The sequence below is a fragment of the Trichosurus vulpecula genome, chromosome 6 (genome assembly GCF_011100635.1).
Source record: "Trichosurus vulpecula isolate mTriVul1 chromosome 6, mTriVul1.pri, whole genome shotgun sequence".
NCBI lineage: Eukaryota > Metazoa > Chordata > Mammalia > Diprotodontia > Phalangeridae > Trichosurus > Trichosurus vulpecula.
Window position 1 is genome coordinate 4,984,863 of NC_050578.1, and position 26,992 is coordinate 5,011,854.

Sequence of the window (26,992 nt, forward strand, 5' to 3'; positions counted from 1 at the left end):
CGGTTGGGTCCCACCCTGCCTTCCCCAAAGAGCCCAGCCCCATCTAGGCGAGCCGGCGGCCGGCAGGTTGCAGAAGCAGCGGCGGCAGCAGCGCATCCTGAAACCTGGAGCTGTCTCCATCTCCTTCATCCCACCGCCAGGGTGGGCGTGGGGCAGGAACAAGGGCGAGGGCGGACCTAGGGGTCCCTGGACGGACCCCTCCCTTACCTGGCTGCCCTCCGTCTCCCCAGCTCTAGAGCCGAGCACTAAGAGCTGGAAAGGACCGACCTCAGTCCGAGTCCATTTTCCGGGTTTGGAAACTGAGGCCCAGGGAAGGCAGGCAGGTGGTAGTAAGACCCAAAGGTTTAGGTTCAGGCTCCAGGCTGCTCTTTTCCGGGCTGTAGCCTTACAGCTGCCCTCTACTTGGACGCAGCATTTTATCCAGTGGACCCCGAGTCCTGGAATCGGGCTTTCGGGGATACTGAGGGAATAGTGTGGAGATGGTGAGGCTCATTGGACGGGAGCCGGCTGCCACCTAGTGGAGCCAGCCGGAAGAGGTTGCCCAGAGTCCGAGAGGAGGCTTGTTATGAATGGAAGGGGGCCTTCTCCCTGCGAGGTATATGGATGAGTCAGGGATGGAGAGGAAGGACAGCTGTGGTTTGTGGCGGCGCTGGGGTGCGAAGGGGCTCCTGGAGAGGTGTCGCTTCTCCCCGATTCATTTTAGCCCTCCTACACTTGTGATCAGCAGCCCAGAATTCCTTTCAAGCCGGCCTAGCCGATCAAATCTCTGGCCCCATCAAACCGATCAGATAAAGGCTTCAGACCCCCCCAGATCCTGGTTGAGTTTCCTTCCAAAATCATCCGTACGCGCTCCCTCGAGCCCCAGAGGGAGCAGAACTCTGATGTCCTGCTTTCAGGTGCCCGCCCAGCTGCTTCTTCTGACTAGGGCTTGTCCTCCCGCTGGTAGAGTGATTGGAAATGGACGTGTTTGGCTTGGGGCCTTATTTTTGACACTCTCGCTACCCTTGTGTTGGTCTCTACTTCCAGAGAGGGCAGCTGTGCTTATGTCAGGCAGCCCCTGTTTGAAAATGCGTTATTGGGCATCCTCCGTAGAGCATCCCAATAATCTTTGGAATGATGAATGGATGAAACACACACTTTAAAAAAATCTCTTTGAATGGAGTTTTTTCTCTCTAGGTTGTTCTTGTTGAGTCCTTTTAGTCTTGTCTGACTCTTGGTGACCCCATTTGGGGTTTTCTTGGCAAACATAGTGGGGTGGCATCTCTTCCAGCCCATTTTACAGATGAGGAAACTGAGGCCAGCAGGTCCAAATGGTAGCATTTCTTAAAGACTTCCTGGGCTAGGTTCCGAGGGAAATGAAGCCTTGTTCCTGGCATCCCTGAACTCATAGTTTAATAGTAGAAGACAGGCTCAGAGATAGAGAACCATACTAGAGGAGGGGAGTGGGGGGTGGGGGTGGGGCTGGACCTGGGATTTCATTAGAATGGTGGGGAATTCATGGTGCAGAAACTCCCTCTACCAATAAAGACCAGCAATTCCTCTGTAACTAGTCTTGGTTGCCTAGGCCCTCTGAGGTGAATGACTTACTTAGGATCACACTGCTAGTATCTGTGAAACAGTCTTGGAACCAGGCCTGCCTGATGCCCAGGGAAGGTGGACATTGGAAGTGGTGCCATTCTACCTCTTAGGCTCCACTCCCTCTCATACTAACGTACATTATAATTTGATCTGTGCACCAAATCGTAGCTAACAATTTGCATAGCGTTTTGAGGTTGCAAACTGCTTTACTAAGGTTTTTCAGTAGATCTTGACTGACCACTGCTATGGGAAGTAGCTGTTTTTATTCATTTCTATTTTATAGATGTAAGACCTAAGGCTTTTGTGACTTGTTTAGGGTCTTACTGCTAGTAATTGTCTGAGGCTTCATTTGAATTTCAGTGCAGAATTCTATCAACTACCCTCTTGGACTGCTTCTGCACATCAAAGAAATTTAAAACCTTGTTCTTGGTATGGCTTGGAGTGGAGAGAAAGCTCTCTGCCCTTCTGGGAGCCTGGAAAGGTTGGGTGGGGCCAGAGAGTAGAGGACCTTCAAGGGCAAAAAAAGGTTTTGAAATTTTACTCTTAGAAAGTAAGGTGCCTAAAGATTTTGAGAACAGCCAATGATGTCACTGGATCTGTGGGTGTATGAAATTACTTGGGAAAGGGCTTGAGAGCTAAACGGGAAGTAGGCAAGAGTGGGCAAAAGTGCTCTTTGAGTAGTCCAGACAGCTGGTATTCCACAGCCTTTCTTCCACCTCCCATGTTTCCATGTTCCCCGTAATCACCAGAAGGCAGTTCCTGGGAATTCAAGTGGGAAAGGATGTTAGAGATCATAGATACAAGTCAAGAAGCAACCTACTGTGTGCCAGGCCCTGTGCCAAGTACTGCAGTTAGCCCCTTTTATGGAAGAGGAAATTGAGGCCCAAAGAGAGTTGTTACTTGTCCAGAGTCATGGTGCTCCAAAGAAATGGAATTGGAATTGCAAAGCCAGTGCAGGAAGAGGGGCAAACACGGTACCTTCATTGTCTGTCTATATCCTCTCTCCTGGCAATAGGCCCTGGCCTTCCCCTGGTTGGGGTGTCTGAATGCTACTTTGTAGGGATAGCTTGTTCAGGGATAGAGCTTGGAGCTCTGTTGGGTAGAGTTGGGTAGAGTGCATCAGACAGAGCTGGTTTGGAAGCACACACCCTCTCCTATCAGTCATTATCCTGGGGCCAGCAAACAAAATTCCAATGTATGTGCCCATTACCCTGTTCTTAGCTTGGTAGCCTGGAAGAGCACTTTCTCTGCTCCTTTCACAGTCGCCCTGTAGTAGAGCTGGGATCATTCCCATTTTATATATGAGGAACCTGAGCCCCAGTGAGGTGAGGCAATGTGGCCGGGGTCATACAGTGAGTTAAAAGCAGAGCTGGGATTCTCACTAAAGTCTTCTGGATCCTGGCCTAGGACTCTTTCTCCTCTACCCTGGCTCCCAGTAATCTGTCAGTAAATACCTATCACTCCTAAAGGCCTGGGTGTTCCAATTGGGATGATGTTCCTATTCCATTTGAGTCCTTTTTGGTGTCCTTGGCTGCTTCCTTGCCCTCCTGTCACTTAAGCCTGAGTATTTCCTAGGCTGTCCAAGGCTGACTTCAATCCTTAGCCATGTCATCAGCTCTTCTAGGGTTAGGGTCTTCTCTATGTAGACAACTCCCCGCCTTCCCCACCCCATCTGAAATCTCACTATCTCACAGGGTTGTTGAGAGGAAGGTACTGAGGAGATGGGAATTCTTTGGACCTCGCCTTATATTTCTTCCCATCCATCCTAGCTCTCCTTGCTGGCTTTTAAGCTCCTAATTAAGTATCTCTATAATTTTATATCTTTCAATTCCCAACCAATGGCCCACGCCCAACAGGTGTTAATAACTAATGAACTGAGGTTCAGAGGGAACGTAGGCTACTGTGAGGCACAGCAGTTTGGGGGGTCAGAGGGTCTGTCAAAGAAGCTTTACTTTTCTACTTCTCACTCAGACGATTTGGGTTGGGATAAGATTTTAATTTTTACATTTTAAATCATAGCTGTTTTTATAAAAAATTCCCTAGTTTTACAGATAAGGTAACTGAGTCCTGGATGGATTAAGTGATTTGTCTAGGGTCTCCAGCTGGTATGTCTCAGAAGCTGGAACTGAATCCAGATCTTTCTAAATCCAGGCCCAGCCCTCTACCCACTCACCCACGATGAACAAAGAATTTAATCTCTGAATCTGTTACTTCATCTATAAGATGGGTCTATAAGGGGTCTCTGAGATCCCATCTATGAGGCTGCAATACTATGAATGTCTGCCCACCTCTTATGGCTGAATACTCCCCCCAGGATCCCCTGCCCCCATGCCTTATAACAGCCCCTGAAATTGCGCCAGTAGAAGGACATCCAGGCAGCTATTGCCCTTGTATGCAAATGTGATGCCAGAAGAGTAAAGATGAGCCCCACTGTGCATTGGGTCAAACATGGGCACAGCCATACCCACATCTGTGGAAAAGAGAGAGGTCTCAGTTGGACCTCTGTGCTGGCTAAGGGAGCCATCGGTCATTAATCATTGGACTGATGCCTTTCTGTACTGGCACCTAAGCCCTGCCTGGTCTGCAGATGTTTGGGATCATTATCACTTCTCTGATCAGGGTTCTAACAGATCCCAAGCCCAACAGTCACTGATGCTTTGATTATTACCCACATAAGCACCCTTGGTATGCATTCTTCTGCATGTACCCAGGGCTCTGTGACATCCCTGGCCTCCTGGATCCCGGGACCCTCTTCCAACATCCTAGTTCTTGTGTAATTTGGGCAATCTATTAGTGAGAGGTCCAACCCCTCACACCCCCACCAAGGCTTTGGAGCAAAGATGAAATCTCCATTAGAGACACAATTCCTGTGATGCTTGGATGCTTGGTTGCTGTGGTTTCTCCTCAGCAATATTTGCTTGGCTTTGTAAACAGCTTAAACTGGGTTAACTTTATCAAACCTAACTAGAACAATTGTGTCCACATTTGCCTGTAACCTGTCCAAACATTTGTAAGTACAGGGGTGGAAAAATGAGAAATTTAGGCATCCAAGTGGGTAGAAACTGACAGCATGCTCTCCCCATGACATCACTCCTTAGGGTAAATAGCAAGAACCAGGCATTATAGGGCAGACAAAGCAGAACAGCATGACAGACTAAGGGGAAAGAAGCATTGGTTGAGGTAGGGGGCACCCTGCTTCAGGCTAAAAACAAAAATCTGCAGCCACTTCCTTTTTCTCTCTGCTTAGTAAAGAAAAAGAAATAAGAGCTCACTGTAACGGCCTTATCAATAGAATAAAATAGGAACCGTTTTGCAGAGGAAAATGCCAGGAATAAGGAGAACACATCGCATAGCCTTAAAGTTTACGGAACACTTTCAAAAACACAGCAGCATAGGTCATCCAAAAGAGCTCGTCCATATTACAGATGAGAAAGCTGAGGCTCTGAGGATTCAAGCGACTCATCCAAGGGGCTAGGCTTGGAGGGGATGGGGGAGTTGGATGGGGATCTCAGTGCTCTCACTTGGTCCCTGGGGATCCTGGGCAAGTCACTGTCCCCCTCAGGGCCTCGGTTTCCTGGTCTGTAAGATGAGTGGGTCAGAATAGAGGACCTTTAACTAGAGGTGATTCCTAACTCTCAGTATGCTAAAAGAAAGTATCATCATTACACCAAACTCTGGAATTCTGCTGTCTATTGTTTCCAAAGCAAAACTGAATCAGCATTTCAGAGATGGAAGGGGATTTCAAGACTACATCACCTCAATTTACAAATGGGGAAAATGAGGATGAGAGGGGGGCAGGATTCCTCTAAATAGGCGATTCAGTGACATACAGTGGGTTAACAACAGAGCGTGGGCTGGAATGCACACAGAATTGAGTACTGGATAGGTATAGTGCTGGACTGGAGCTAGGAAGACCCATGTTCAAATTCTGGCTCAGACCCTCATTTTATTACCCCTCATTACCAAGTTGTTTAACCTCTCTGGGCCTCAGTTCTCTCATTTGTAAAATAAGGTGATTGTCCTCCAAGGTCTTTCCAGTTTTCCATCTATGATCCCAAAACAGCCACTGCTACTCCTGGGTCATACTGAGTGTCAGTGGTCAGAAATGAACCTTTCAGAAAGCAACTACAATGCTTTCCAGCATAAAACTGGCTAGGAAAACATGATATGAAATTTGTTTGATTTTTGTGTGCATGCACAGGATGATCTGACACAATGTTGAAATATTCCACTTTGAAATACCAAATTTATTACCCATAGAAATACACTGAATAAGCGTATCTTACCATGACTGTAAATATCGGTTGCATATGGGCTAGATATTGTCAAGGAATTGTAGGCTAGGAGAAGAAAGCTGGTCACATGGCAAGAGTGAGGGCTGACAGGTGGACAGCCCGAATGCTCCATTGTGGTACCATGGCAATGTCTGGAGATGGTGAAGAAGGTCTCCAGCTTATGGATTCCATGTGACATACCATGGAAGGCTGTGGGCAAGATCTACACTGGATGTGAATACCTAGATAGATGGGTTGTGATTAGTGGGTGCTCCATAGCTGCTGAGAGCTCAGATCCATTGGAATATGTGTAAAAGGGGCATGGCCAACTGCATCTTCCAATTAGGGTCTTCCCCTTGAGACCTAATGACTCTCTGTGCTCAGGCATCATTGAAATTGCAGTCAGACTTTCCCTTCTTGACAATTCTCTGCCTACTTCCACAATGACCGTCAGTAACGTACTTACGAAAATCTGTGTTGAACTTTGTGCAAATAACGAAAGTCAAGCAAATCTCAGCATAACTTTATCTTTGACAGAAACCTCTTGAGGTTTATAAGTTATGAGAAGGTTTTGAAACCCGAGCTCCTAGTAACACTTGAGTTGCTGCTTAAACTGAGTTTTATCACATGGACTTCATTGGACTCCTCTTGAGGGATGACTCGAGATGTATGTTAGAAAAAGTGGGTATTAGGGAGATTTCCAAAGGGGAGGATAGTTGCTGTCCTCTCATCTGATGTAATGGGATAGTCTCCTGCCTTCTTGGCTTTGTGGAATAAGGTGCAGGTGCAGGAATGTAAATTATCCTTCACTCTCTTCCCCCCTCATCCCCTTGCATCTCCCATGTGATCCAAACCAGGATGGGGAGGAGCTGGAGTTCTGGAAGGGAAATCAGTGTTTTATTAACATCAGAGCTGTGACCTGGGTCGGGGGGGGGGGGAGGTTCAAAGAAGGGGTGTGTTGGAGCTCTGCTGGGATGTGACTGTCAGGGGAGAATGCTTGAGAAGCCATGAGGTGCTGCCATGCTAAAGAATTGAATATTTGGGGGGATGTGGGGGCAGAGGTAGACCAGGAACCATGGACTAGGGGAGAAAGAAGTACATCTCTGGACGGTGCCATTGGCATCCTCTTCATTTTATCACTTAGGAACAAACAAAGCCTACCCACCCTAGTTACAGCTCTGCCTAGCATTCCAAGTGGAGAGAGAAAGTTACAGAGCCCTGGGTGTTTTAAGCACAGGGCAGGTTGGTCATGTTCTGTTATGACAGAAGAAAACAAACCCAGGACCAGTATTTGGTAAGAGTCATTTAGGTTGTTCAGAAGGGACAGACTAACATCTTCTTTATGCTCTCCTTAACTCTGGAACATGGCTCTTTTTGGCATATGAGAAAAGGATTATGGGAATTTCTTTTGGCTGGAGAGAAGTCCATTGGGAAGGAGGCTGTGTCTGGCTGGTGTGGTAGGAAGCAAGCCCACAGGTGCTGTCCTGGAATGGCAAATAGTGCTGCCCAGAGCCGTCTCCGGCAGAGTTTGGTGCTCTGAATAGGTGGGGGTAATGATAGTGACGGCGATGATAATGAGAATGATGATAACGATGAGCGTTTATAAGGTGATTTAACATTGGCAAAGTACTGTATAGAATACAATTACACGTACATGTCTATATGTGTACATACATACATACATGTGCGTGCATGCGTGTGTGTGTGTGTGTGTGTGTGTGTGTGTGTGCATTTCTCCCCCAAACTTTATGAGAGGTGTTATACATATCCCCACTTGGCAGGTGAGGAAACAGAGGTTAAGTGAGTTGTCCAAGGTCACCCAGCTGATCGGTGACTTAGGCAAGTTTTGAACTCGTGTCTTCCTGATTCCAAGTCCAGATCTGTCCATGATGCTGCCTGAGAGTCTGGGAGCATTTTAAAACAAAGCAAAGGCCAGCTTCATCGGGGATTAATTTTGGAGGCTTGAAGCCTATGAAAGATCCGTGTTCTCTCTCCTCCTGTTCCACCAGAATATGTGTAGAGAAATATGTTCGTAGATTATACATATACACATGTATAGAAACATTTATCATTATCTATGATTTACATACATACATGTACACACACATAAACATGCACACATTTATCATACATAATTCCACATTATGGGGACAAAAACACAAATCATTGTTCACTGTAAGATCCCTTCCCACTGTAACTCTATGGTCCAGCTAGGCAACTCAGTGGATGGTGTACTGGGCCTGGAGTCAGGAAGACCCTAGTTCAAATCAAGCCTCATAAACTCTCTAGCTTTTTGACCCTGGGCAAGTCACCTAATCTCTGCCTCACTTTCTTCATCAGCTAAGCTGGGATAATAAAAGCACCTAGCTCACAGGGTTGTTGTGAGAATGAAATCTGGCATCCAGGAGGAGCTTAATAATTGCTTGATTCCATGCTTTCTCTCCCTTAGAATGTGAGATCCTTGAGAGCAGGGACTGCCTTTTGCTTTCCTTTGTATGTCCAGAGCTCAGCGTAGCTCCTGCTTGATGCGGACTGGCCCTCGGTAGTCCTGTGATTTGTAGGTGATGTGTGTGAGGGTGGCCCGTCCATTTCTTTCTGACCAAAGTGGCTAGAGGAAAGCCTTTGTTAACCAGATTACTATTGGCTAGCTCTGGGTTTTTTGCTGCATTGATCAGCCCTGGAAAAGGGATAAGGATCAAGAGATCCTCAGCTCACATAGTAACTATTGGATGACCTTGGGCAGACACCCCTCCCCCCCCCCCCATGCCCACCTCCCTGTGTGCTTCCTCACTTTCTTCTGAAAATTCCAGGCTCCTTCCAGGACAACCCTCTGTTTGTTTCACTCCTTCAGCTGACCCTTGCTGCTGTCCCCTTTGGCTGTCCTGCAGAGGGCGCTCAAGGAGCACCTCGCTTCCCCCTCCATGTATGTTCATGTCTTTGATGTTGAAAGAGCCTGGGATCACAGGTTGGGAGCTGCCAAGGCCCAGGCAGGTCATCCAGCCCAGGGCCCTCATTTCATATTGAGGAAATCTAGACCCTGGGAGGGGATACGATTTGTGCAAAGTCACAGAGAGCCCTGTATCTGATGACCTCATGGAGTCCACCTGGCGACGGGAAACTGGACAATCACACAGCTAAAATGTCGAACAGGAATTTCAAAACAGGAAATTCTAAAGTTTCATTATCCTCCATGTTGGAAATGGGACACAAACCCCCTCCAACCTCCAGACTTCCCTCTTTTTGTTGAGAGTCCCAGCATCCTCCTAGTCAGTCACTCCAAGGTGCCTGATGCCCTCGCTTCAAGTCCCCAATGGGTTACCAAGAATTGCAACCTTCAGCATGGGAGGTATCTAACAGTATTTGTTCAGGTGAGGTCTCTTAAGTCCTTAAGACTGACTTCTGCCATCACATTTTAGCTGCTTCACTTTATCGGGACTCTTCGATGACCATCTCCATCACTATCACTATCGTGAGGCATTTCTATTGTTTTGAGGTTTGCAAAGCACTTTTCTTGCCAATAGTTCCACAATACAGAGAGTCTAGAGGTGAGAATCCCTGTTTAACAGATGAGGAAACTGAGGCACTGAGTGATTAAGTGACTGGGCTCAGGGTCACATAGCTAGGTAAGTGTCAGCAACAGAAGCCCCAAGCAGGCCTTTTTCCACCCTCTCAGCCTGTTTCCTCTTAATATAAGTAGCAGCAGTGCCATCTTGGGCATCTAATGCAAACCCAGGCAGAGATGGCTGACAGGGAAGTCTCTTTTGAGAAGTTTGAAAGAAATCAGTGACAGGACCAAAAATAGAAGAAAAAAATAGGTTCTTGCTTCTTTATGGCTGTGATTTCCACTGAGTACTCTGCTTTCTCCATCCTCTGAAGAATGGCCCCACAAGGAATAAATGGGCCATTCTGGAGGCTGGGCTGGCCCCTTGGGGTCACATTCTACCATACTGCTCTAATACAGTGACAGGCAACACCATCTGCCTAGAGCCTTCCCTCCTGTCCTTTGATCCCCTCCAGGCTTTGTCACCACCATTGAGAGTGAAACTCACTAGCTGTTCTCCTTGGCATTTTAAGTGTCATTGTGAGCTGTGGGGAGCTGTGACCCAGCCCTTCTGACAGCTGCTTCAAGAACAGGAAGGTCTCTGCATGGACTTGATAAAAGTGAATCCTGGGGGCTTTGCCAACCTGTTCCCACCCTTTAGTTCCACAGTCTCAGCAGGCTGGGAACTGCCTCCCAAAGACCTTCAGTGATCAGAGAGAGGGAAAGTCAGACTAGGTTGGATTGTTTTTTTTAGACTTGACATTCTTGGTGCTGGATGAAAGATTTTTACAAAATGTATCTGAAAGCTTTGTAAAGGCAGGATCACAGAATGAATAAAGGACTGGGCTTTGAGTCAGGAAAACATAGCTTCAGATCCTAGTTGTGGGGTTCCACAGCTGAGAATGGGAGGGTGCCATGGATTTGACCTGGCTTAAATCCTTTGCCTGCTACAACCTGCCGGTGTGGCCTTGGGTAGGCCACTGCTCTCTGGGCCTCAGTTTCCTCATTTGTAAAGTGGAGAAGTTATATTAGATATCCTTTAAGGTCCCCTCTGGCCTCTGATCTTTGGTTAATTCAGTTAGCTTTTTAAGATTCAATTTCCTCATCTCTGAGGCCTGATTTGAACTCAGGAAGATAAGTCTTCTGGACTCCAGGCACAGCACTCTATCCACTTTCACCACCTAGTTGCCCATTAATCAATACAATGGGTGTTGTTTAACATTGGAGGGTGCCAGTAAAGCTGTGGGAAAGGGGTGTATCCCCCTTGAGAGGGTCTGCCCGAGGACAGCAGGAAGCTAAAATGACCCGCAGAGGATGAAAAATGCCCCTGATGGCTTTGTCCTTGCTAAGGCAGTAAGTTCTGAGAGCGGCAGGCCTGGGACTTTGTGGGTTTGTTATGCTTATCAGTCAGATCCACATAAGAGGCTCCAGGGCCAGGGCAAGTCTGATCTGGGCCACAGGCATTAAAACCACCCCAGCAACAACAGCAGTAATAGAAAGAAGATAAAACCCTCTGGAAATAGAAGGGGACGCTGGCCATTCCCATCATCCTGTCTGCTACTGAAGTTGTCCTCACTGTGCTTTCAGAGAGTCAATAGAAGCTGAGGTTACATCGCAGTGTTACTGAACTGCAGAAGGCAACCACTGGATCCACTCTGGCCAAAGGCCTCAGGATATTCAACATCAGAAAATAATAATGGGACGGTGACCTGGCTCACTGACCACTTTTGATATCTGAGTGCCATCCAAAGAGAGAGAGAGGGAGAGAGAGAGAAACAGAGAGGGAAAGAGAGGGAGAGAGAGAGAGAGAGACACACACAGAGAGAGAGGGAGTAAGAGAGAGAGAGAGACAGACAGAGAGACAGAGACAGATATACACACACAGAGACAGAGAGGAGAGAGAGAGAGACAGAGAGACAGAGAGACAGAGAGAAACAGAGAGAAAGAGACAGACATACACACACAGAGACAGAGGAAGAGAGAGAGATGACAGTGAAAATAATTATAATTGATATGATTATTAGGATAATGAAAATGATTACAAGTGTAATTAACATAACATTCTAACTACTCAACTTTATAATGTTTTATGCTTTACTAGTGACTTGCATCATTATCTCGTTAACCACTGGGTATTCTGAAATAGGGCAGTTTCCCAAATCCCAGCCTGAGGTGAGAATCATGGCCCTTCTTGGTCACAGGAGCAGGCAGGATTCTGCAGGACTCCCTTGTATAGGGCTTGAAGGGTTCCAGGCCGCTCTGTAGTGTCTCCGTTGATCCCTACAACTACCCTGTGAGGTAAATGCTAATATTAATGTCATTTTACAGGTAAAGAAACTGAGACCCAGAGAGGCTAAGTGATCCATAGACACAGCTAGCAAGTGACCTAAGGAAGGATTTAGGCTCAGGCTTTCTTCACTGCAATCTCAGTGCTCTGCCATTACGCCATGGATATGCTGTAATGCCACTAGGTGGTACAGCGGGTAGTGTGCTGACATATTTCCTAGAGTCATTCAAATCCAGGCCTTAGAGACTTACCGGCTGTGTGACCCTGGGTAAGTCCCTTAACTGGTCAGCCTCAATTTCCTCAACTCTAAAATGAGAATAATAGCGTCTGCTCCCCAGGGTTGTTGTGAGGATAAAATGAGATCATGATTGTAAAGTGCCTAGCCAGTGCCCAGCACATAGTAGGTTACTTAATGAATGAGTGCTCCCTTGGGTAAGTGCTTCCTCATCAGAGACGGGTTGGCTGGGTGTGATTCTCTGCAGGCCTCCTTGTGTCTTGATATCTCTGCTCGTGTGCTCTCTGGGAGTCTGTGCAGTGGGGGTAGCAATGCTTTCGTGCTGACCTACCTTGGGTGTTGGGAGGGTGGCATCTGGGCAGCCCTACAGGGCCTGACATGAGCTGTGACCATCATTAGCCCATTGCTGAGAGAACGAAGAAGGAAGAGAGGCCAGGAGGGAGGGAGGGAGACGATCCTGCTCCACTGTTTGCACAGCAGAAATAGGAGACTCATAAAGGTGAAGTGACTCGCACAAAGTCACACAGCTGTGTGGCCCGATATGACTTGGAAATGTTGGGTTTGTTGCCTAGCAACAGCAATCAAGAAAACCTGCAGATGTTTTTTTCCTCCACATTGTCAGTTCAAAGGAGTGGGGGGGGGGGCAATGTTTTGATCTCTTTTCTGTGGCAATCAACAAATATTTGTAAAGCACCTACTATGTGTCCACACTGTGTGCAAGGTGTTGGTGATATAGATGAAGATGAAACAGTCCCTCCAGAAGATAGCATGTATATGTGGGCTTATAGACAAGTATAGACATGCAACTATAGGCGAGGGAATTGTTTCTTGGGGGGAGGCTATTCTGAGCTTCACCTTTGGTCCCAAAAGTCCATTGACAAGTTCAGCAGGCACTGGCCCTCTTCTGCATCACCATGGTTATGGCCCATTGGCAGCTCCAAGCTCCTGATCCAAGGTTTCAGAGAAGAGGACGTCCATTTCTGGCCAATTCCATGAACAAGACATCTGGTTCAACCTCCTTCGTTGTGTAGAGGAGGAGACAGGCACAGAGAGGCTAGTAACATCTTATCTCAACAGAAGCGAGGCAGCAGCTGTCATGGAATACTTCTTGTCAGTCAACTCGAGGATGTTTGGCTTAGGGATCTCCCCAATTTTCTCATCAGCCCTGGGAAAATAATCCAATTGAGAGATTCCCCAGATTTTCAGAGGTCTGCTTGTACTTTCTTCCTGGGGATGAGGACATTGAGAGGAAGAGACTTGCCAAGGTCACAGAGCCAGTTTGTGGCAACTCAAGGCTCCTGCCCCAGGACACCGGCTTTGAGTTTGGGTTTTGGTCTTATCCTGGCAGGACTTTCTATCCTAAATTTGGACCAGCTACCCTGCCCTTCACCCCTTAATGCTTTGGCTGGTGGTTTCAGTCATAGCTTTGAGATCTCTCTCAGTGGCACAGCAAGCCCCTCAGAAGGAAAGATAGCAGCCATGTGATGTTTGAAGGCAGACCTGGAACTCAGACTCCATTTTCTTCATCTGTAAAATGGAGATCATAGTGGCACCTACCTGCCGGCACGAGGCTCAAATGAGAGAATGTATACGAGGTGTTTGGTCAGCCTTCCGATGCACTCCCTATTCCATTCATGGCCCTGATGCTTGGCTTTACTATTCATCCATCCATAGTCTTTGCAGCACCGATAGATGATATCTTAAGTGACCATGATCCCATGCATCAGCTTTGAAAATTCAGCAGTTCTCCCCTTCCCAAGCCTTAGGAATATGGATGACATCAGTCTGTTCTGAGGGCTAAGTCTAGGTGTGATGGAGTGGAGATATGTCTAAGGGAGAGGGAAGAATGCTTTGACCTCCACAGATGGCCTGAGCTCACCAAGTCACCACCACACTGGGTCCCTGAGCAGCCTTCTGCTGCACTGACGTTTTGCCGAGGACCATCCAACCAGTCTGGAAGGCGGTGCCTGGAGGAGAAAGGTCCTTTAATCCCTGAGTTTGGCTTTGGAAGGAGGAGGGCATTTCGGTTTGTTTCACTGCCCACAGAAGGTGGTCTGGTTCATGCTGTGTTGGCTTGAATGCCTTTAGAGGGGACACGCATACAGAGTCACAACCTGATACACACCCAGTAGGTTGGAGACTAGGAGTGAACTACTTAATCTAGTAAGTCAGCTTGGTAAGTTGGGCTCTGCCGAGCCATCAGGTGTTATTGTTTGTGATTGTTGTGGCTGAGTTCTTTCAGCTGTGACCCCATTTGGGATACTGGAATGGTTGGCTATTTCCTTCTCCAGCTCATTTTTGCAGATGAGAAACTGAAGCAAACAGTGTTAAGTGACTTGCCCAGGGTCACACAGCTAGTATGCATCAGGCTAGATGTGAACTCATGATTAGTCTTTCTGATTCTGGACCTGGTATTCTATCCACCTAGCTCCCATAACAGCAACTACTACTACCACTGCTGCTACTACTACTACTACCACTGATAATAATAATTCACATTTGCATAGTGCTTTCAGATTTGCAAAGTGCTATACAAATGTGTCATTTTATGCTTGCACCAATCCTGGGAACTGTGTGCTTATGATCAATCACATTTTTATAGTTGAGGAAATGAGGCAACCAGAGCTTTGGTGAGGTGGCCAAGGTCACCCAGCTAACCCCAAGAACCTTGCATCTGGCCTCGGGGGCCCTGGGTAGGAAGCCCAGGTCTGCCGCTCACTATGTCTGTGACCTGAGACCAGGCCCCTCTCTGAGTTCTCTTTTCTTTCTCTTTCCTTTGAAGGGGCTAATGTGGACACTGGGGTCCAGTTCTGAGCTTTGCTCCCTCGGTATTGGTAGAAATGCTTGGATTGTTGATTTCTCACCTACCTTGGTTTCCTTTCATCTTCTCACCCCCAGAACACACTGACATTCTTCCTCTTTATCCTCATTGTGCCTCTAACCTGCTCCATCTTTCTAGTTGCTTTTTTCAGGAGAAAAATGAACAAACACACAAAACTATTCATGAACTCCCAACTTTTTTCACTTTGCAAAAAAAAAATCCACTATAACTCACGGCAAATCGCTTCACTTTCCACACTTTTCTCAGTTTACTTATCTGTAAAATGGAGATAATATTAATACCCCTAAACTATGGGGTTAACTGTGAGGATCAAACAGAGTAGTGTCTGTAAGGTTATCATCCTTATTCTCCTCCCCCTCTTCCTCCTCCTAATTATGCTTAGAGTTCCTACATTTTCTGAAGAGACTGTCAGTTGCCCTCAGATGACCCCTCCTAATAATTCTTATCATTCCTGAGCATCCCTGGCATCTCCATTTCTCTAAAGCAGGAGGATGATCCTACTTCTGGTCATTTGGAAGTGCACTGAACTGAACTGTGTTAATCAGTGAACAATCTCCTCAGTAAGATGAATGGATGGCTCTGTGTTTCCAGGTCTCCCAAGTACAGAGATGGACAACCTTTGTGTGACTGTTTCATTGCAGGGAGTCTATGCAATATTGCATATTGAGAAGTCAGCAGAAGGAAAATGTGTGCTCCTATAAAAATCCTGCTGCCCTAACCATTCTCCAAATTCATATAAATGGCACCTCAAGCTTCTTCTCAGAGGGAGGCGAGTAGCTCTTTTTAAACACAGCATGCAGAGGTATACCTAATGCTAGCAAAGACCATGGCATGGGGCAAAGAAGATAAATGTTTTAATTGATTGGCAGGATGGATTTCACACCCAAGGTACATTATTTCTGGAGCTCTGGGAGTAGCAAGTTATTGGGTCATCAGACTTAAAAGTGGCTGCTTGGGTCAGTATCCTTGCTTTAACAGTTGACTTCCTCTTCATCCCTTATTAGCCTCTGAGAAAATTTGGAGAAAAGAGTCACAAGGCCAGTGGGGAGACCAGGATGGAGACTGGTCCAAGCCAAGCAGTCATGCTGCATTGGGATGGTGCAAAATGGAAGAGCTGGCAGAGGAAGTTTGCCCTCAAACCTTAGGGGTGATACTAACCACCTATAAAAATTCTAGATGGAAATGAAGTGATCCCCCCACATCTGAGAGCCATCCAAAGATGGCCAATTTAGACATGCATAGACATAGGTTAGCCAGCCTCTGTAAGTGAAGGGAACTGGTTTTGGACTAGTTGTCTAACAAGGAGACCTTCAGGAAATGTAAGTGAGTTAGCATTATTTTGGCACACAGCGAGATAGCCTTTTCCCCCAGTCAGTCCCACGTGTCTCAGTGTTGGGAGGGAATGATGATGTGACTTGGCAGTGTGGCTGGCAATACCTTGCCAGAGGATCAGTAGTCCCTAAACACTTAGTCATTGGAATTCCCAGGCTTCTTTTAACCAGGGAATGGTCTTGAAACAACATGTAAGTCAGGGATACAATATAATTCTGGACTGGGGTTCCTAGCATTCCAATTTTATGGGTTGAACCAGTAAATGTGTGTGTGTATATATATATATATATATATATATATATATTTTTTTTTCTTGTTTAAATATGTCTTAGGCAGAGGTGGTTTTCCTTTTGGTGTCTGGCTGTGTTTTTTCGAGTTTATAGACAAAATCCGATACAGCAATCATTTTAAGCACCTACTATGTTCATCATACCATGCCAAGTAATACAAAGACAATACTCTAAAACAGCCTTTGCCCTCAAGGGGCTTATATTTTACTTAAGACAGATGATACTCTCTTCAGCTAGGACGATGATGATGACAATGGGGTGTGTGTGTGTGTGTGTGTGCACGCGCGTACATACATATATACATGTGTATTGTGTATGTGTATATGTATATTTCATCACCCCATTCAATGACAAAAAACATTCATTTTATCCAAACAGAACATCAAATACAAAGGGATACCAGAAAGTGGCTTATCCTCTAACTGTTTCTGTCTGAATTCTATTGAAAAGGATGAGAAGTAGATAATAGAGCTAACAACAAACAACATGATAACAAGCTGTCCACTGAGGGCTTATTCATGTATTGCAGCTCTAGGAAAGAGCCAGGTATAAGGAGAAATGTAGAATATTTGATGTCCACGTGTTTAAAATACTTGTGTTTTCAACATGCCACAAACACAATGATGTCAAAACCAATCGCCATAGACTGCAGTGCTTCCCATGGATCCCTTTAAGCCCATTATTATTCTAGTCAGCTTTAAGGCCATTGTCATCCTTCCTCAACAGAAATGAGAGTGGTTTCCAAGTAAAAGAAGGACTCTCCCCCAGAATATTGTACTAATTGCTCAATGCATCAGGATGACAGCCAATGAAAAGGCTTCACTGAGAAACAATCATTTCATCTCACAGAAGCCTTTTCCAATTAAAAAAAAAGACTTTGGAACTTAACAAGTATAAAGTGAATACAAATAAAAAATGGAGACTGAGTGTTTTGGGCTTGAATCCAGAGGTCACAGTGGACCAATGGATAAAGGTGATACTTGGAAATACTTTGGTCTTCTCCGGGCAAACACATCAATCATAAGTCTATCCGAGACAAAACTGAAGCTGTGTATGTTAACCTAGTGGCATCCTGGAGTAAAAGGCCAATGGAAAGAAGACTTTTGGTGTGATTCATAGCTCCTAAATACCAGTTTTAACCTCAACGTATGGAACAATAAAACAGACAACAATGGTTACTACAATAACAATGGTCCCCCCTCAAACAAAACAAAACAATATTACTGGAATATAGGGTCCACTGTCATGAGACAGCTATGGAACGATGAACAGTTCTTTAACAAAAAAGCAGAAGATGATTGATGAATATTTTCAGGGAACATTTTAAGCACAGCAAACACTTGAAGAAAGAAAATCAGAATATAAAAAAAAATTAGAAGAGAAGCAGATCACATACCTCTCATAGCTGTAAGTAGAGGATAGTTGATTCTTCACCAACCAAAGGATAGAGGCAATTGCAAAAGATAAAATTAACTTTGATTATATGAAAAAGAAATGCTTTTGGAACAAACAAACCCAATTTCAGAGAGCAACAAGTACATGCCCCAGGATGTCTCCAATGCCATTCATATGGGTTTACCTTCAGAGGCAGCCTATGAAATGGCTAAGATACAAGGGGGAAGCAAAAGGTCCTCCCTCTATGGGTGAAAATCACGTTAACTCAGCCAACATAATACTGACAGCAAACCCCTGAACAAATGGCTGAGTCATACAGACTTGGTTCCAGAAATAGAGGCATCTATGATATTGCTATTAAGACCGTGTCATCAATACCAGAAAGTGTAGAAGGAGCACCCTAATCAACTCAAACTTACTGATTGACACAGATTGTTCAAGGAAACAGCAGACACTATGTAGCATATCACTGGAGATTTCAACCAATGAATACCTACTTAGTAATCTGATCAAACGGTCAGAATTGTAAACCAGAAGATGAACTTAGTCACCAAATCCCCATATGACAAAGGCCAACCCCTGATAATTTGGGGCACAGAACAAATAAACTGTAGTGAAACTGGAACACTAAATTGTCAAAAATGTAACTTCAAAACCTTCAGAAATATTGTATCATAAACATTTTAGAATTATGTTTTCAATAGATGTTGCCATTCTGAATATTCAACATCCAAACTACACAGAATCAAGAGCTTGTAAAACATAAAGACTTAGAAGAAGAAAGTAAAACTTGTGTGTGAACACACTTCCGTGTAGATAGATACGAGAATATATATATATATATATATATATATATATATATATGTGTGTGTGTGTGTGTGTGTGTGTGTGTGTGTGTGTGTGTGTGTATGCAAAAAACAATGGTATTAATACAATGAGGGCAGCTAGTTGCGCAGTGGACCGAGCACTGGCCTTGGAATCAGGAAGACATCTTCCTGAGTTCAAATCTGGCCACAGATGCTTACTAGCTGTGTGACCCTAGACAACTCAAGTAACTCTGCTTCCCTAAGTTTCCTCCTCTGTAAAATGACTGGAGAAGGAAATGGCAAACCACTCTAGTATCTTAGCCAAGAAAACCACACAATGGGGTCATGGAGTAAAACAACAACAAAATGATGATTGTAATATAATAATAAGTTTTAGACTGAAAGCTTATTCATGTGTGTGCTCTATAAATAGCAGAACAAGAACTTGACCCAGGACCATATCCATCCCAAATCCATTAAATATAAGATGAAGAGAATGAGGAATACTAGCAGAAAACCATCATTATGATGATAGTTCCTATTTGTAGGGTTCGAAAAGAACCTCTCCTTCCAGTGGCCCCATGAGGCTTGCCCAAGGTATTGTATCTGCTGTGCAGAAGAAGTGGATTTCACTGTGAGCTTTTGGATTCTAGCCCTAGAAGAGAGGGAGGGACGCGGAGCATTTGGGGAAGGGATGGAGAGGATATGGAATGTCCCAGAGAACCTTCTGGGGCCCAGGAGCAATGTCCTGTTCCTCCTTTGCCTTTCTCAATTGTTGTTCCCTCCAGGCCCATTATCCCCAGAATTGGTCCCTTTCCTGCCATATCAAGTGCCCCTGGCATGCTTCACTGGCGGTATTCTAAAACCCACTGTGCAATATTGGTGGCCTCCATGGGTTTATAGAATCAGACCAGGAGCTAGGCCTGAGAGCTAGGGACATTCAAGGCCACCTCATCCTTATCCCATCTTAATGAACATCTCCAAATGTGGCCTCCCTCCTGCTATACTGTAGCCCCACATTGTACAAAAGGGGATACTGAGGCATAGAAAAAACAGTGACTTGCCGACTTGCCGACTTCCTAAATAGGAAGAAGCAGAGCCAAGATTTGATCCCAACCCAGGGCTCCTCCCATTCTAGAATGCCACCTTCCCTACTGGTCCCCAGAGGTGCCAATTTATTGGGGCTGGAAGGGAAGCCTTGAACCAACCACAGTCTGGGCCCCTCTGGGGAAGCTGGAAGGCCACACCCCTTTGCTTTCAGCTGTCTCCTTTTTATCCTTTTCTTTCTCCTCTTCCCTCATCCCCCTCCCCCCAGGGCTGTGGCCACATGTGCTCTTTCTGACTCTGGGCAGAATCACAGTTGGGATGGGATGGGATGGGATGTTTATTAGGCGAGAGGGGGAGGAGAGCAGCTGTGGAGCCTGGGGAAGTGACTGGTCTGCCGTAATCATGTTTGGCAGGTCAAGGGTGAGACTTAGCCTGAAGGGATTTGTCCAATGCCCCGGGTGAGCAGAACACTTCTAATCCTGTCCAGATGTTTCCGTTCTCCTCAGTGCATAAGTTACATTCAACATAAAAATCATGTGTGCTGGGCTTGGTGCTTGGTCGCTGACTGACTGGGAATTCGGGATTTCTTATAGGGCCCAGGCACTCTGGGCTATAGCTCCTGTCTGTTTCAAACAGACCAAACCTCCCAAGACTGGTTTTGGTAGGAAGGCTTCCTTCAAGTCAGTTGTTATCTACATCTACAATCATCTTCAAGAGAACTCAGCTGAGCCCGCATATTTTGTGCTGCTGGCTTTGGGATTCTGCTTCTGCTCATCTCCAAATAACCAAGTTGTTGAAGGGGAAGAAAGATGTAGTCTGGTTAAGTTTATTAGCCCCAGTGCAGCCATGTATTAGGGGAGAGGAAATGTGTTATGGAAATCTTCATCCCCACTCCAGGATAGCTCTTAGAGCATCATGAGATTGAGTCGGGATGGGGGCATTAGTGGGGACAGCACTAGAATTGTGTTCAACAAAATGTGGGACCACAGAGATGAGGAGTCATTGATAGGATCTGTCAAGAGAGGAGTGAATTCTGGGGCTTTGACCATGGGGATGTATTTTTTCCATTATCTCCAGTGCCTGACCTGGGGGGCTGAGGCTCATCCCAGATAAAATGGAACTAGGGTTAGATGAGTCACAGTGAGGAAGGACATTAATATGTGGTGTTTTGGGGGCCTCATCTGGGCCTCTCAATTTCTTCCATAGTTACTCCCAGGCTTTAATCTGTAATGGTAATCCTCCTAAGTAAGGGTGAGATCACCACAATTCTAGTAAGTAGGTACCATTTTGATCTCCATTTGTACAGGTGGGTTTGTCCAGGGTCTGCATATGAAAGCAGTCGTCCCGACCCTAAAGCACCAACTGGCTTTCTGTAAATTTTGTCTTCCACCCAAGCTTCCACTCAGGGTTCTGGTCCCTGTGGCCAAGTAGGTGTGTGTGTGTGTGTGTGTGTGTGTGTGTGTGTGTGTGTGTGTGTAGGAATCCCTTTTGTACATGACAACCTGAAAATACCCGAGTTCTCTTACCATCCGCTATCCTCACCACCCCCATGTTCAAGTCAGTGCCTGGCTACTCTAAGGATGGTTCGTCAGATCCAAACAGCTCTTCCGACCACCTGACCACCTTGTCATGTTGTTACACCCCCACCGTTGAGCACCGTGCCTGGTGCATAGCTTAGGTGCTTTAGAAATGCTTGTCATCTGGCCCCAGCCTCCTCATTTTACAAATACGGGCACTGAACCCCAGAGAAATTAGGTGACTAGCCAATAGCAGAGGCAATATTGGAATCCAGGTTCTCTGACACCAAATCGAAAGCTTGTTCTACTTCCTAGATTAGGTTTCTGTCATCTAGGAGGGATGGTATAAACTGGTTTATAAGCTGGTATAAACTGGTTTATGAATGGGATACTGAGGGACCTCCCTTTGCCCAGCCCAGAGTGGGAGAGGAAGGGCCTCCAGCCACTGCCATGCCCCACCTTCTTACATTTAGTGTGACTGATTTAGCCTGGGGTAGAACCAGCCTAGTTCCTTTATAAAAACACCATTCTGATGTAGACTAGGACACCAAGGCTCTGGGCTCTCTTAATCCCCTCTGACCCTCTTGGAACGTGGGAACCTTCCCCTCCTGGGGAGGGAAGGCCATCTCTCCAGATTAGCACTGGATCTTCCACCCACTGGGCACTTTAATAAATGATTTTACATTGATTGATTGAAAAGTCGAATTCTATTTTTAACTCTGATAATCACTGACCAGCAGGCAAAATGTTGGCCAGATGCCACGTGGAGCTAGGGACACTGGTGCAGTGAAGAAATGCAGAGAGGGTTAGGTTTCTTCTGTGTAAGGGCAAGATTATGCCCTGGAGTTCATCCTCCAGCACCCTCATTTTCTTTCTTAAATAAAAGTATAAATTTGGATTGCTGTCTTTTTATTTTTCCACTATCGAAATTTCCCTCCGTGTTTCTTCCACGCCCAGAGAGTCAGCCCTCAGAACAAAGAATTTAATCTCTTCTTTTTCAATGATGAAATTGAAAATTTCCAAGATTTTCACTGATTTGGGCAGCCTCCCTCTATGAGTTGCTGCTGAGTAGGTTCATAACCTCAGTCTCTCGATTTCCACCTCACCTACCTTTGTCTTTGTTCTTGCAAATGCATATACTTGAGAGGGTGCCTCAGGGAGGCAGGGAGGTGCCCTGGGGAGAGAGCTGCATTTGGAGACTTCCTGGACCCCCCCCTCCCTCCCCCCCGGCTAACTTTCTCTCCACTACACTCTTCCTCTGCCCCAACCTACAGTCCGAACTCCTAGGTAATCAGCTCTCTGGGTGGCTGAGCACCCCCACCCATAGGGTGGGGGCCAAAAGCTCCCTTTCCACTGATTATTCTCAGGTACTAGGATAGTGTCTTCTCTCTGAGCCTCTAGATAATGAAGAGGTTGCCCTAGACGGCCTCTAAAACCCTTTCCTGCCCCAACAGCCCGTGAGTCTGAATAGGCTTCTCAATGTCCTTCAGGGTCTGGAGACATCTAATTATTACCAGTGGAGAGAGTCCTGGATTTGGAGACAGGAGGACCTAGATTCAAATCCAGCCACCAACACTTAGGTGGCTAAATACAGCTGAGTGAATCTGGCAAAATCCTTGGCTGTCCCCTTGTCCTCGTCTGTAAAAGAAAGATTGTAATAGCACTCCCCTCCCTTTGGAGCTGGTCAGATCAAAGAAGATATTTGGGAAGCCTTAGAAAATTAAAAAATGCCCTAGAACTGCTAGTTACTGTTATTCGAGTATGCATTCATTCCATGCTGAATGAAAATAGAGGATGAGGCTTCAAGCTTCAGGCATCCAGGGAGGCAGAAATTCCTTTTCCTATTCCCCAACCACCCACTGTGAACAACTGAGCATTTGGACATTTCTTTCTTCCTAACCCCCCCCCCGCCTCCCCCCAAAGGGGAGGAGATAGGCTAAAAATATGGCAGTCAAGTATATGGTAAAGCACTTTATGAACTTTAATCTGTATCCATAATGTATATATTATTGCTGTGTATGCATGTATACATATATGCATGTATGCATATATACATACACAATATTCTGTGACCCCATTTGGGATGTTCTTGGCAAAGACACTGGAGTGGTTTGTCATTTCCTTCTCCTGCTCATTTTATAGATGAGGAAACTGAGGCAAACAGGGTTAAGTGACTTGCCCAGGGTCACACAGCTAGTAAATGTCTGAGGCCAGATTTGAATTCAGGAACATGAGTCTTCCTGACTCCAGGCCATGCACTCTATCCACTATGCCACCTAGCTGCCCCATATATGCTATATATATAATATGTTATGTATAATTAATATACACTCTCAAAAAGAATATATGACATGTAATAGAATTGCAATGTGCAATATTATATGGTAATACAATATATAACTAATATAATAATTATATTACTGTTCAGGACCCTGTGATTATTATCATATGGAGAAAAAAAGAAAGCACAGTGTGAATGTGTTTCTTTAACTCAAGAATTTGGGTGGCATTCTGTTTGTCTGAATATTCTTGCTGCTTCTGAAGGATTTCTGCTCATTGTGGACCACCAAGGGAGACATCCCAGTGAAGTGGCAGGGCCACTGATCTTTAAGCCACTGAATCTTTTTCTGCCTCAGTTTCCTCAACTGTAAAAAGGAAGATGACAATAATGGCCCCTACTTCATAAGGTTGTTGTGAAGATCAACTATGATATGTCAAACACCTACCATAGTGCCCAGCATCTATGTGAAGCGTAATAAATGCTTGCTCCCTTCCCCATCCCCACTTTCAGAGTCCAGCCTGTGTATGGACCTTCTTGTGTTTTTTGTGCTCAGCATAATGTAGGGCTGGATTTTGAATTATTTTAAATGAAAAGGTCATGCAGAAGCAAATGAAATATTAGTCAATTCAATTTTGAAAAACCCAAGTAATGTGGAGATCTAGAGCAACTGAAGATTGGGGTGATCATTTTTCATCATTCTTGGCTTCATAGTCATAGCTGTAGAAGGGAAAGAAATCTTAAAGGTCATTTAGTCCAACCACCATACTTTACGTTTGACCAACTGAGACCCAGAGACATTAAGTATCCAAGATGGCACAAAGTTGGGATTTGAACCGAAGTCTTCAAATTCCAAACCCAAGGCTCTTTCCCTGACCTCTTCAACATTGCTTTTGAACAGAAATATTGGAAATTTCCGTGTAAATAAGAGTGGCCCACAAAGGGCCCCAAGGAGACAGAATCACAGAATTAAAGAGCTGGAAGAGACCTCAATGCCATCTATTTAGTCCATTAGGTGAAAGGAATCCTGATTATGATGAACCTGTCTATTCTTTACACCCAGACCTCCAGTGCGAGGGACTGACCTCCTGAGACGGGGCATGGTACAGGCAGGCTGACTCTGCCCCTTCTTACCCAGGTGACCCTGAGCAAACTCAAACCCTCAGGACCTCAGTTTCTCATCTGTTAGATAAGGGCTTTGGACTCCTTCACCTCAGAAATTCTTTCCAGCTCTATGGCTATAACCTCTGAGGTTCCAAGGCTTCCCATTCAACTTTTGGCTTGAGATGTTCCTCAAAATACCACATTGACAAGCATGCGTTTATTGTCTTTTGTGGTTTAATGTGAGAATATGTGTTCTTTTAAATATTCAATATGTACAATGACACATATATTTGGACACGGTCAAGATGGAAATTGGTTTTGCTTGACTGCTCATTTGTTTAAAAAAATGTCATTTTTCTTTTTTTCCCCTATGGGGGAGGTGTTAAGGGGGGGAAAGAATATTTGGTCATGGGAAAAATCAAATATCTGCATGCATGTCTATGGAGGGTAGCCATAAACAGCTTGTGGCATCATAAAGGATTCATGCTGACAAATAGAATTCTTCCCTATGTTACCGTAATACTGGACGGTTCCATTAGACTAGGAGCTCTTTGAAGGCAGGGGCGGTCTTTCCCTTTGCTTGGGATCTCCCTTGCTTAGTATAGTAGTAGATGCTGAGTCAGTGCTTGTTGGTGGTCACTGTCCCCGGTCCCCCCCCCCCCTGCAAATGGTCTGCCCCATGCCAGATTCACCTGGAGCCCATTCATTGGCTGTCTCTCTCCTGCCTTTTTGCCTTCTGTCTCCTATCGCGCTTGTTTGCTTCCCCTGTACTCTCCCCCTCTATTGGATTTTAAGTGACTTGAAGTCAGGGAGGATGCCAGTTCGTAAAGATTTCCTAATGTGTTAATATTTTTAAAAGCCCATTGAACATATCCCCTGTCTTCGTGTTGTAACCAAATAAAATGAGACAGTGGGAGATTACCAGAGAGTGAGTGAGAACGCTAGGGTTGCTCAAAGAATGTCTGAAGATCTGAATCCCATGCTTCAGTGGATTTCCACCATCATTCATTGGTATCTTTTGTCCCTTTTGCTAAACAGTCATACACAAAAACAAATCCCTAAAACCCCCTGGGCTGACTGAGGTATTATTTGCTTCCCTGGCCTAGCCACAGCACATGCACCCCTGGGGTCCTTGGTCATCTCCCACAGAGGCTCGAGCTATCTTTCTTTCCATTTCTGAAATGAGATCAGATGCACAACATGGAGTCGTTGTAGCCTTTTTTTCTCTTAAAATGTCCTGGAAGTTTGATCGTTTGAGAAATTACGTGAGGTGAGTGTCTACACATCCTTTGGTATAGATCAGAAAGTGAAAATGTATATGAAAAGCTGCATTCATCACATACATGCTTCCACAGAGAGGTTATTGATGACTGTTTCTAGCCAAACCCTTGTCAGATCCCCTTTGATGTGAAATGGCATCTAAGACTATTTGAAAGGGGCTGACAGGTTAAAGCCAAGTTTCACAGTCAGTCTATAAGCATTTAGTAAGTGCTTTCTGTGTGCAGAACACTTACAATGCAAGCAAAACTGCAGCTCTTTGTTATGAAGATGGAAGCATTTTCAGCCAAAGCAGAGGTAGTGTTTGACAAAGAGCCCAGAGGTCCCCAATGGGGTAGAAGGCATCTGCTGATAATGGAGCACGTGTGCCCTTTGGAAGAAGCAGGGCAAGCCAGGCATGCATCAGAATGCAGGTTTGGCCATATGTGGTGGTCATTCCATGTTGAACCATTGTCTTCAGAAGAATAACAATCTTAATATTTGTGAATTCTCTTTAGGCCCAATATGGCTCACTGGTGTCTAGATGAGGATGGATTTGGACAGAGTTGGGAGTTCTTCTGGTTTTCCAGGTCTAACTCTCTAGTCACGGGGTGTGTGACTCACCATAAGTCATTTAAAGCCTTTGAACTTCAATAGCTTCTTCAGAAAAATGGAGAGGACAGTACAGTCCCCATGAGAGGGTTTTTGTGAAATTACAGTGTGATCACAGATACTTGCATGGGGCTAGAATCCAACAGAAACCAAAGGAAACATTTAAGTAGAAAAAATGAATAGGTTTTTGGGGAAAACACAATGTCCCAAGCCTTGGGTGTAGATTGTCCAAGCTTGTCCAAGCGCTCCACTCAGGGGCTGCCTGTTTTCCTCTAGATCTTCTGAAATGACTAGAGGACACCAGCAGGCCACCAGTTAGCTATCCTCTGCTTTTCCTGCATGACTGTCTCACCTCTTTTCCTTGATGTCTTCCTCTCTGATGACATGACTTCACTGCCTGTTTCTTTACTGATGATATTCCACATCTTCCTTACATTTTCCACACATCACTCCATTGACCTTTGCATGACCACATAGTTTCTAATTTTCTTGAACATAAATTGTTGTTGTTAAGTTGTTTCAATCCTGTCTGACTCGTCATAATCCCATTTGGAGTTTTCTTGGCAAAGACACTAGAGTGGTTTGCCATTTCCTTCT

The 26,992-nt window shown here is 45.3% G+C and overlaps 1 protein-coding gene across 1 annotated transcript in view; it reads left to right on the top strand.

The window, feature by feature from the left end:
• NRG1 (neuregulin 1) overlaps positions 1-26,992 on the top strand; it is an 836,141-nt gene that overhangs the window by 624,127 nt on the left and 185,022 nt on the right. The gene's annotated exons all lie outside the window — the stretch shown is intronic.